Here is a 10,999-nt window from a genome sequence, read left to right on the forward strand (position 1 = left end):
TTAAAAAAGTTTTTAAAGCCCTAATCTATTCTACCCCTTTCATTTTGTGGAGAAAACTGAGGCTTATAAAGATGAAAGTACCCTGGAAGCCTCACAAACATGGCAGCTATACCTGGGCTAACACCTGCCTCCTGCCTCCCAGTACAAGGAATGCTTTTCATTTTATCTCTAATCTCCAGTAATACCCCTAAATGGTGCCCTTACCTTTGTCATTTGCAAAAGAAAATTAATGAAGCAAGCTACACCTTCTACTTGCAGTTTGAATAATCTTAGCACCTGGAAATAAACCTGACTCACTAGCTTCTAATGTCTCATTTCCTCCAATGTACAATATTCAAGCAGATTATTAAAAAACCAAAAAACAAACAAACAAAAACCACACACACCTGACAGGAAGTGAGTTTTTTTGATTTATGGATTTTTAAAAACTTATTTTAACCTGATTTTAATTTTATTTTTAAAATTTAATTTTAATTAATATTTAAAACCTAATTTTAACAAATACCAAATGGAATAGGCAGATAATATCACAGACAAAGATTGTACATAAAGCTGCAGATTTTTATTTATTCAAAGCTTGTGGTTTTTTCAATGTAATAAATTCAACATGTAATTTTCTTTTTTTTATTAAAGCTTTTTATTTTCAAAACATATGTGTCGATAATTTTTCAAGACTGATCCTTGCAAAACCTTGTATTCCAAATTTTTACCTCTTTCCCCCACCTCCTCCCCTAGATGTCAAGTAATCCAAAATCAACATATAATTTTCAAAGCTGTCCCATTTCTCTGTGATTCTTTCTAGCCTTCTGTTTTTTACTATATATTTTTAAAAGATGTCTCAATGATCTTTTCTTTATTTTATTTTTCCCCCTACCCCATCCCTCTCCCCATCTCTCTCTCCTATTATCCCCAACCCCCACTGGAAATGAAAGAAAAACAAATTGGCAGCAAGTTTCAAGAAAGGCCACATTCTTTTCCTTTCTCCCCTATCTGTAAGCATCCTCCCCTTGAGCAGTCCAATCTTCATTATTCTGTTCACCATATTCTTTTTTTTTTCCCTCTGCAGTTAGACAAATAGTGTGATTTACATGTGGAAGAATCTTCTGTACCCTATCTTTAGCCCAATTTTTGGTCACTTTCCTTGTTAACAGTTCCAATTCAGGGGCAGCTAGGTGGCGCAGTGGATAGAGCACCAGCCCTGAATTCAGGAGGACCCAAGTTCAAATCTGGTCTCAGACACTTAACACTTCCTAGCTGTGTGACCCTGGGCAAGTCACTTAACCCCAGCTTCAGGAAAACAAACAAACAAAAAAAGAAAAAACAGTCCCAATTCAGAGCAAGGCTAGCGACCCTCATAGCTGTTTTTTACTCAGGCAACCCGTAAGTGATGTCCTGAGCACTTAGTCCTCTGAGACAATCAAATCCTAATGATGGTCTCAATACTTTTTTTTTTTTTGTTGTTTGTTTGTTTTGTTTTGTTTTGTTTCAATACTTTTTAAGGAAAAATTAGACCTGCCTGCCTGGTAGTTGGGATTTAGGATATTACTTTTACTACTGCACACAAACCCCCATAGATAAATTTTTCCAGTTTAATATATTTGCCCCTTTCTCCTGTGAAGGTACAGCCTGGCAACTGTTCCTACAGATGTTTTAGCCACAGCTATTGAAGATTCAGAAAAGAAAATTCTTGCCCTCAGAAGTCCTTCATACTATTAAATGGTTCATCATCAGAGACAGGTATGATTTTTTATTAGTGAAAATATCATTAACAAGCCTTGTTGCTGCACCCTAAGGGCCATAAGGTCTTTCTATATGATTTTCAATTGAAACCTTCCTTTAGAAAGTGAGCTTGAAAGTAGGAACTCACTATTTTACTTTCCCCAGCATTTAGCATAGTACTTTTCACATAATTCTCATGAATTCTTGAGAGAATCCTAGTATTGTTTGGGGAAACAGATCGTTGTCTCCCCTTTTTTTCTACTCTTTAGACTATTTGGGGAATGGAAGAAAGAATACACTCTCTGTAAAGCTGGTGAGTCGCAGGTAACCTTAGCCTGTCATGTAGCCGCCTACCTTTGCATCTACCATGAATGGAGTCTGATTCATCTTTGCTCACAAGTTCCTGGTTATGCATGGGGGCACCCTGCTGTCTTTCCTGATTCGAGTGGCTTATATGATCTTTTCAGCTTGGCAACAACAGGCTGTCACCTGGCAACCCCTCGTCATCCCAAGGCTTGACATTGTTTGTGACGTATCTGAGGGCAGCTTGGGTCAGGAATGCTGCCCAGGAAAGCAGGACCATGTCTCACTCTTTATCTCAACACAACGCTTCTCTACCCTCTCCTAGTGGAACGTGCTTAGTTGACTCAGATGCACTGAGATAGATATTATCTGCTCTAGTCTAATAGAAAGAACACAGTTTTTTGGAGTCAAACCTGGCTCAGTCATAGGTCTGCTACTTATGACTAACAGCTAAATTACTTTCCTTCTCTGGGCATTAGAGTCTCCATTTAGAATCTATGATCCTAAGTCCTTTCTCTAAGGGACTAATCATGGGGAAAAGGTACTCTCTGATAAAGTTGAGGTAGTATAGGTCCAGGGGAAAACAGCTTCCTGGTTCCTGAGTTCATTAATTCTTTGTCTATTTCTCATACATCCTTCTTGAATCAAATCCAAGACCAGATATCATTTCATCCAGGTTCTACTTCTTCCTAAATGACCAATCATATAAGCTTATTTGCTCTTTTCCTGCATTTCCTGCATTTTTTTTTTTTAAAGGAATGCAGAAGGTTCTCATAACAACTAAGGATTTTATTGCAATATAAAAAAAGTTTTACACTGAGAATTTTTTAATACCAACCAATTTTGGCAATCAAACCAAACTTTTGCTAATTTGAAACAAATCTTTAAAAGAAAATTCCAGTACAATGAATGCAACCAAATAATCTTTTGGAATTTGTTGCAAAGTGCTGGTAGAATGGAACAATTATGGAACTGACTATAAGGAAATCTAAAAGTTTTACACTGAGAATTTTTTAATGCCAACCAATTTTGGCAATCAAACCAAACTTTTGCTAATTTGAAACAAATCTTTAAAAGAAAATTCCAGTACAATGAATACAACCAAACAATCTCTTGGAATTTGTTGCAAAATGCTGGTAGAATGGAAATTCCGACTCTTCTAGCCATGTGACTTTGACTAGTATTGTATCTTCTCCCTCTGGGCTGGAGTTTCCTCATCAGTAAAATGATGAGGGTTGAACTAAATGATAGCTAAGGTCCTTTCCCTGCACTACTAGAGAGGCAGTTACATAGCAAATAGCATTGAAATCAGGAAGACTTGGATTGGGATTTTGATGCAAATGCCTATTAACTATGTGACCCATTACTTAGCTCCGATAAAGTTGAGATAGTATCATTCAGTGGAAAACAGCTTCCTGGTCCCCTGGGCTGATTAATTCTCACACATCTTTCTTAGATCAAAAGAACCACCAGATATCATTTCATCCAAGTTCTACTTCTTCCTAAATGACCATACAAGATGGGTTGCTCTTTTCTTGTATTTTTTAAAAAGAGGAATGCAGAAGCCTCTCATAACTACTACAGATCACACACCAACACACCAACATAATAGTTTTACAGAAAAAAAATTTTTAATACTGCTTCCTCATCTATAAAATGAGGCATCTCTCTCACAGGGTTATTGAGGATCAATCGAAAAATCTACGTAAAATACTTTTCAAGCCCTAAAAGTCCTATGCAAATAAAAAGAAAATTATTCCCTAAATTTGCTACCTTCCAATTTCACTCCCTTCCCTTCCTCTTCCTCTTACCCCAATTTATCTGGACTTTTCTCACCAGTGCTGCCCTCATCCTCCTGCTTAGTTTTATTTTAGGAATTTTTTCTTTGTCCATCTCCTTCTGTTTCCTTCAACCCATTTTTTTTTTCCTCTTCAAGTTCCTCCTCTTGTTTCAAGGAGCTGGCAGGAGAGAAGGAGGGAAATCAGTATGCCCAAAGGTAGGGGGATGGGTAAGAAGCTAACATCAAGAGGCCCTTTATCCTCTCCTCTCTACCTAACACAAATTTCATCCTCGCTCTTTCGGAATCAATTTAGTTTTATTGCCTCAGCTGCTCAAGAGCAGTTTTTCAAGAACAAAAAGGTCAGCATATCCAGGACTAATCAATTCTCCTGGAGCTCTGGTCCATCAGCAGCAGTGGTCGAGGTGGGAGAGCTGGGGAATATATACCTCCCTGGTCCTACTCCCCAACCAGCCCCCATCATTTTTATTGCCTTCATGATCCTCATCATTAGTGGTATATTTGAGATACCCCAGAGTGTTCTTACAACATAAAACCTGGGTAATTTGCCAAGGGAGTGGCTGATCCAAGGGACATTTATAGCCACCTGCCCCTAGCTCCCTTGTAATAAGTTAGTATGTAAGCTGATCAATTGGCTTAGGAAAGGGGATCTGAGACAGGAAGGAAAGATCCAGCCACTTGTTTATAAGCTTGTCTCTAGAGAGAGCCTGCTTTACTCAGCAGAGAGGACAGTGGCTTTCTGCCTCCTAGCTGTCTTTTCCCTCCTTAGCATGGATTGCAAATGTTGTGAGAACCAATGTAAGAGATCCAGAGACTCCTTTGGGCCCACTCCCTTCGAATGTGGATTAATGCTTGTTTCTGCTTCTGTGCTTTAACACATCTTCCCACTGGGAACATCCTCCCCTCTACCCCCCTCTTCTGCCTCAATCCATGCGTTTTGCTTCCTTGGAAACCCAGCTCAAGATTCACTGCTCCTCCAAGAAGCCTCTCCTAATCATTTCCTTACTCTGTTTCTCCTTATTGCATATGTACTCAGTCTCACTACAGTGATTTGCTCATGATTATAAGCAGCTCTGTAAGAGCCCTTCAGCTGTTTCAGAATGTGGTCCTTCTTCCCAGCTGGACCCTCTATGCAGAAAACTCCCAGATCTGTATGCTTTATTCAAGGGTAGGGACTATTTCTTTCCTTTTCTTTGCATCTGCCAGTGTGCCTCCTTAGAGCTCTGCACACAATGGACCCCGAGGATATGGTGCTGGCTGACTGACTTTGAAATAGAACATACATTTTGTGCTTTCTCCCAAGGGCTCTGGGAACTCCACTTTTGTCATTCCACACATCTCCCAAGATTTTCCTCTAAGTTGGTTTGACCTCCAAGTCAGGTCTCTGGCTGAATCTGTCCTTTAAAATCTCCTTTTGCCATTCTTCTTACTTCAAGCATAGTATGATGGGATAGATAATGCCAGATTGGGTCCTAACTCACAGATTGAGGGCATAATCAGCACTGCGAAGCAGTGGCTCTGGATCCTCGGGAAAGCAGATGATATTGTGACCTCAGTGTCATTGTGACGAGGGGGGAATAAAGAGGGGAGGACCCTGAAACTCTCTCTGAAAACTCGTTCAAGAAGAAAGTCTCCTTGAATCCTGGCCTCTGTAAAAGACCTCCCTCCCACCAAGGGAAACAGGATAAACAGCTTCATTCTGTTATCCTGAGATGGGCACCACCCTCATTGATAACACTCACTACTGATTAAGCTCTCTATAGAGGTAAAGATTAGTCTACAGACTCATTCATTTCCAAGACTTTCTATTCTAATTCCAGCTCAAACTGTACCCAGCCCCCATCAAGAGCAACTCCTAGTAGTCAAGGCCTCAATCATAAAATGAGCCAACTTGGGGCTCAGTCCTTGCAGAGGACCTAACATGCTATGCCAAGGAACCTCTCCTTGGCTTACGCTGCAACCCTCTGCCCACTGAAATGATATTCTCTTTTCAGCATTACTCCCTATCTCTTTCTCACCTGCTTCCCTAACAAGATTTTACACCTCTCTGCCAGGATCCCTCCACTAGAAACTTTACTTCTCTGTCAGGATTTTGCCACCAAGGAATTCAGTCTTTCTATTCATGCATAGCAAAGGCTGACTTCTCAATGCCAATAATAAACTTCTTTTACTGGTTTAGCTTTTCGGGTTCATAAATTTCTTTACAAAGGATCTCTGTGCCGCCAGAAGGTTCCCACAACTCCATGCCCTATGCCGAATCTTAGGAGAATCTAGGGGAGCCAAAACTCTTCATTTGGTTCCCTGAACCCCGAACTTGCCACTAACTTCATCATTTAACTCCTTGAACCCAGGAACCTTAACCTCATCAACTGGAGCTCATAAATGGAGAGCTCCTTTTGAGCCACTCTGTATCTGGAAGCTATCTTGCCCCTAGGATTCCTTCCAATAGCTGGTAAATATGAGAAGCATTAATAAGGGTTTAACTATGTGTCAAATGCTGTGCTAAGTATTAGGGGATACAAATAGAAAAGTGAGATAGTCTCTGTTCTCAAAGAGCTCACATTATAATTTGGAGAGAATAGAGAGTGGGAGAGACAATATGTATGGGTGGAAAAGTCCAGTGGTCACTTTGAGGGGAGATCATGTAGGATCTGGGTTGCTGGGTTTGTTTGGAGTCACAGAGGTGGAGCTGAGGGGATCCCTGAGTTCCACATTTCTTTCCAAACTTGAGAGTTATCTCCTTCCCTGTCCAGGTAGACTATGCATTCCTCAGAATTTGGACTTTAAGAAAAAAGGTATTGTGGAGAGGGTAAATATCTAATTAATGTGCCATTTGAGGACAGACGGACTACATTTAATTTTGAGGATTTCTCAATAGTAATTTATTTGACTTATGTCCCTAACCAGGGTTTTTCCTGTGGACATCTGGTTTTGGCTCTCCTTAACAAAAGCAAAATGGCCCTTAGCTCCCATACAAGCATTCAGGCTAACAAAACAATGAGTACAATGCTGATTTGATTTAAGCTGATGGAAAATGCAAAGGACTTGTACCTTTAGAGTCAAAGCAAAATTCTTTCCCTTTCTAGTGAGATTCCACCTCCCTAGCCATTTATACAGTTTTCCAGGTTCTTATAGGAGGGGATCTTAGCAAGGGGAAAGAATTCAGTAGTGTTAGGAACTCAAGAAATGCATTCTATCTATATAACAAGCCCCACTTTCTCTAGGGACTATAGACAGTGCCACTCTGGAGCCGAGTCATCCTCCTGAAGGAAAATAGCTCCAAGTGCGAAGGAGTTCTGAATTTTCCCTGGACCTTTTCCCTTGAACTTTTCCCCTGGACCTGCTGAGTTCACATAACTCACAGCACCAATGAAAGCCAAGGTTTCTTGTGAGTCTTTGCCTTGCTGTTCTTTAATTTAAAGACTCTTCCCTCATCTTACTAATCAAACTTTATTGTTGTTGCTTTAGTGATTGTAGTTTCTGACCTGACCTGGAAATTTCCAAGGGCACTTTACCTATTGCCACTAAGAAAATCAAATGACTACTGAAAAGAATAGAATTTATGTCCAGCCTTTAAACTTTTGGAATCCATGTAGCCCTGATTGAATACTCTAACCACACAATTCTTAAAGTTTCCCAGTTTTCACAACTTCCTTCTCTAGCCATTTCAATCACAAAGCACAGTCAACACCATTTGATTTAACACATATTTATTACATATCTCCTATATACAAGGCATATAATAGAGAGTACAGTTTGAAGTCAGGAGGACATAAGTTCAAGCCTCAACTCATATGTACTGGTTGTGATCTTGAACAAATTTCTCTCTCAATGCTGCCTTTCTATGAGTATAACTAGAAGAGCAGCTGCTGATTTGCAGTGGAAAGAGGTGATTCTTCAGTGAAAAAATCTACATGGAAGGAATGACAGGTTTTGACCAAAAGAAAATTGGGCAAAGTGCTTTGCTAGGCAATAGGAATAATAAAATATATAATACTGCCCTATTAGCATATAAAGGCAATGGTAGGGTAAATAACTATGCCACAAGATAATAAATGGGGAAAGTCCAGATAAAGTTAAATGAGAAATTTGAGGAGACAGAAGTCACCTTTGAACAGGAAAGAGATAAGACTTTATGAAAGATGGCATCCAAGTTAAGCCCTGAAGGAAGAAGGAAAGTTGAGGAGACTCCAGTAGGCTAGTTTTATTATTTTCTATGAAATTGAAGATAAAAGTCATTAGCTCTAGATGTTGGGAATGGGAGTATTGTTGAGGGTTTAAGGAGGACAAAATTTTTCTAACAGCCACATTGATAAAAGAGATGAGTCATTAAGAATTAGAATATTGTTTATTCTTTGTTTTCAAGGAGAATAGAGGATAAGGGTAATGTCTTGACTTGCTCATGAATTGGATTTAAGTGAGGCTAAGTTGCCTCCTAGTCTCCTCTAAACTCATCGAAGTCCATTTGTAAGACAAAGATGAAGACAACATGTTATGGCCCAGGATGGGGTGGATGACCTCAGCATCTTCAATGTCTGATCAAGCTCTGCTTCAACTGCTTTAGTGGCCCTTGGAACAAATTGTTTTCATTTGCCAATTCTATTTGGAAAAATCTTCACATACTTGGGGTCCACTTCTGCCTAATTTACTGATGGGATTGAGAACTGTTGATTACTACCCTCAACCTGCTGTGATCCATCTGCTGACAATTTTAGGGTGTGGTCAGTGTACATGCTACAGCTTCTTGGAAACACAGGTGAAAACTGAGTGGCAGGTAGATACCAGAGGTGGATGAGCAGCCCTAAAAAGGATTTGGCAAGCCCTCACATTAAAGGTGTCATTCCTCTCCGATTCTACAAGTTGCTGGGGCAGCTGGGTGGCACAGCATCAGCCCTGAAGTCAGGAGAATCTGAGTTCAAATGTGGTCTCACTCACTTATCACTTCCTAGCTGCCTGACCCTGGACAAGTCACTTAATCCCAATTACCTTAGGGGGAAAAAAAGTACTGCTATGTTTTTTAAAATGCTGGAAGGTATGGGACCTTTTTTTAAATCACTGATTTCTTGGTATATGCTTAGCAGTACATTCTGTGGATCAACAGAAATGATTATTTTACTTTCTTTACATAATTTTACTTTTTTTTACATAATTTACTTACTTAATTTACATAATTTCAAATTGCTTTCCAGAATTAGAAATGTACAGCCCCACCAAAAGTCCATGAAGGAGTCCATCTTTCTATAACCACTTGAACATTAACCAGTCATTTTTGTCACCTTTGTCAATTTGCAGCATGAATAAGGTGAAAGTTAATTTCCAGTTCCTTTATTAGTAGTTTGAAGCAACCTTTCATATAGTTGTAAATAGTTTACAATTCTTCAATCAATCAATAGTGCTGGCACATAGTAAAGGCTAAGCAAATGCTTACAGATTGCAATTATTTTAAGGATTGTTTATTCATGTCTTTTGATCAATTATCTATTGAGAAATGGATTCTGGTCTTAGACATTTTTATTGATTGCCTATATATTTTAGATATTAGACTCATACTCTTAATGACCCCTTATCTCATTTCCAATAGTTGGATGTTTCAAAATTTTCCTCTTCAGCTACACTCCCATCCCCTGTATTTAGAGCAGATGACTTAGCTTCCTACTTGGAGGAAAAGATTAAGGATGCATCTCCTTAATTCCCCTATACTTCATTCCTTAAAACTCAGCATCACCTACAATATTCTTGCCTCCATTCCTCCTGCTTTAGAGGAACAGATATCCTGACTCTTTACTAATGTTAATCTAATTGTATTCTTGATCCCACTTCCCTCCAAACAATCATTACTTCTCTTTCTCATGTATTTTAATTCTTTGGTGTTTTCTTCCAATCTGTAGACAAACATATTAAGACATTAAACCTCCTATGATCTTTCTACCTTCTTTTAATGTTCTTGCTTTGCTTCACCACCAACTTATTGAAAAAAAAAAAAGTTGTCCACATACTACTCACTATCACCAATTTTTTTGTACCCTAGCTTACCTTCTTTACTATGCTAAAACTCTTTAGTAAGCCACCAATGACCTCCTAATAATCAAATTCAATGACCTTTTTCAGCCCCCATGTTCCCTGATCTCCTTGGGGCATTTGACATTATTGGCTACTTCCACCTTCTGTAGGTTCTCTTTTCACTTGACTCTACATAAATCTCATTTACTCCTGTAATTTCACTGCCTACATGCAGATGATGCTCAAATCCAATTCTTCAGCTCTAATCTCTTCCCTTAGCGCCAGTCTTCCTATCTTCATTTCCAAGTAGATGTCCTACTGGTACTTAAAACCCAATGTTAAAAAAAATCTGAGCTTATTCTTTTCCCTAAATCTGTTCTCTTTATGGTGTCTTATTTCTGTCAGGAGGCTCCTGTTTCCCATGTTTGAAGCTTTGGTGTCATCTCTGACTTTTCTCTCCCCCTCACCTCTCATATACAGTCATGTACCAAGTCCTGTTATTCTACCTCCATCTCTCATGTCCCACTGGAATAAACCTGGCACAGGTCTTTATTACAACTTCCTCAGGCTATTGCTACAGAATTTCAGAATGTCAGATCTTAGAAGTCATCTGACATAACCATTGACTTTAAAAATATTGGATGCTCTGATGTCAAATATACGTCTTCTCAGAATGCTGCCTCCTTGCTATTGCTATTGCTTGAACAAGATCCTGCATTACCTCCTAACTTCTTGCACTTTCTCTAGTTATTCCCCAAGCCAGAGAATTTTCTCCCTCTCTAGCAACATCTTCTGGCCTCCCTGGATTTGTTCAAGTCTCAATTGAAAATCACATCTTCTGCAAAAAGGCTTTCCCTTTCAATACTAATGCCTTCCCTCTGATATTACCATATATATTATATAAATGTGTATGTATACAAATGTATTGCATGTTGAAGAATGAAGAAAACTTCTTCTACATTATCTTTCCAGTCTTCTCACATACTTCTCTTAAAGGTTAAACCAGAAACTTTAGATGCAAGTTGTAATAATGATGACAACCCAAGCAGGCTGAATGTAGAAAATTCATCCACCTTTGAAGATACTCCAATCTTACTTCCATGTTGCTTCTTGCACCTCTTCACATTAATTTGAGTATCCAATCACCATTAAAAGTTCAATCAAAATGCCATTTTCTCC

Source organism: Sminthopsis crassicaudata, chromosome 4, assembly GCF_048593235.1.
Source record: "Sminthopsis crassicaudata isolate SCR6 chromosome 4, ASM4859323v1, whole genome shotgun sequence".
NCBI classification, from domain to species: domain Eukaryota; kingdom Metazoa; phylum Chordata; class Mammalia; order Dasyuromorphia; family Dasyuridae; genus Sminthopsis; species Sminthopsis crassicaudata.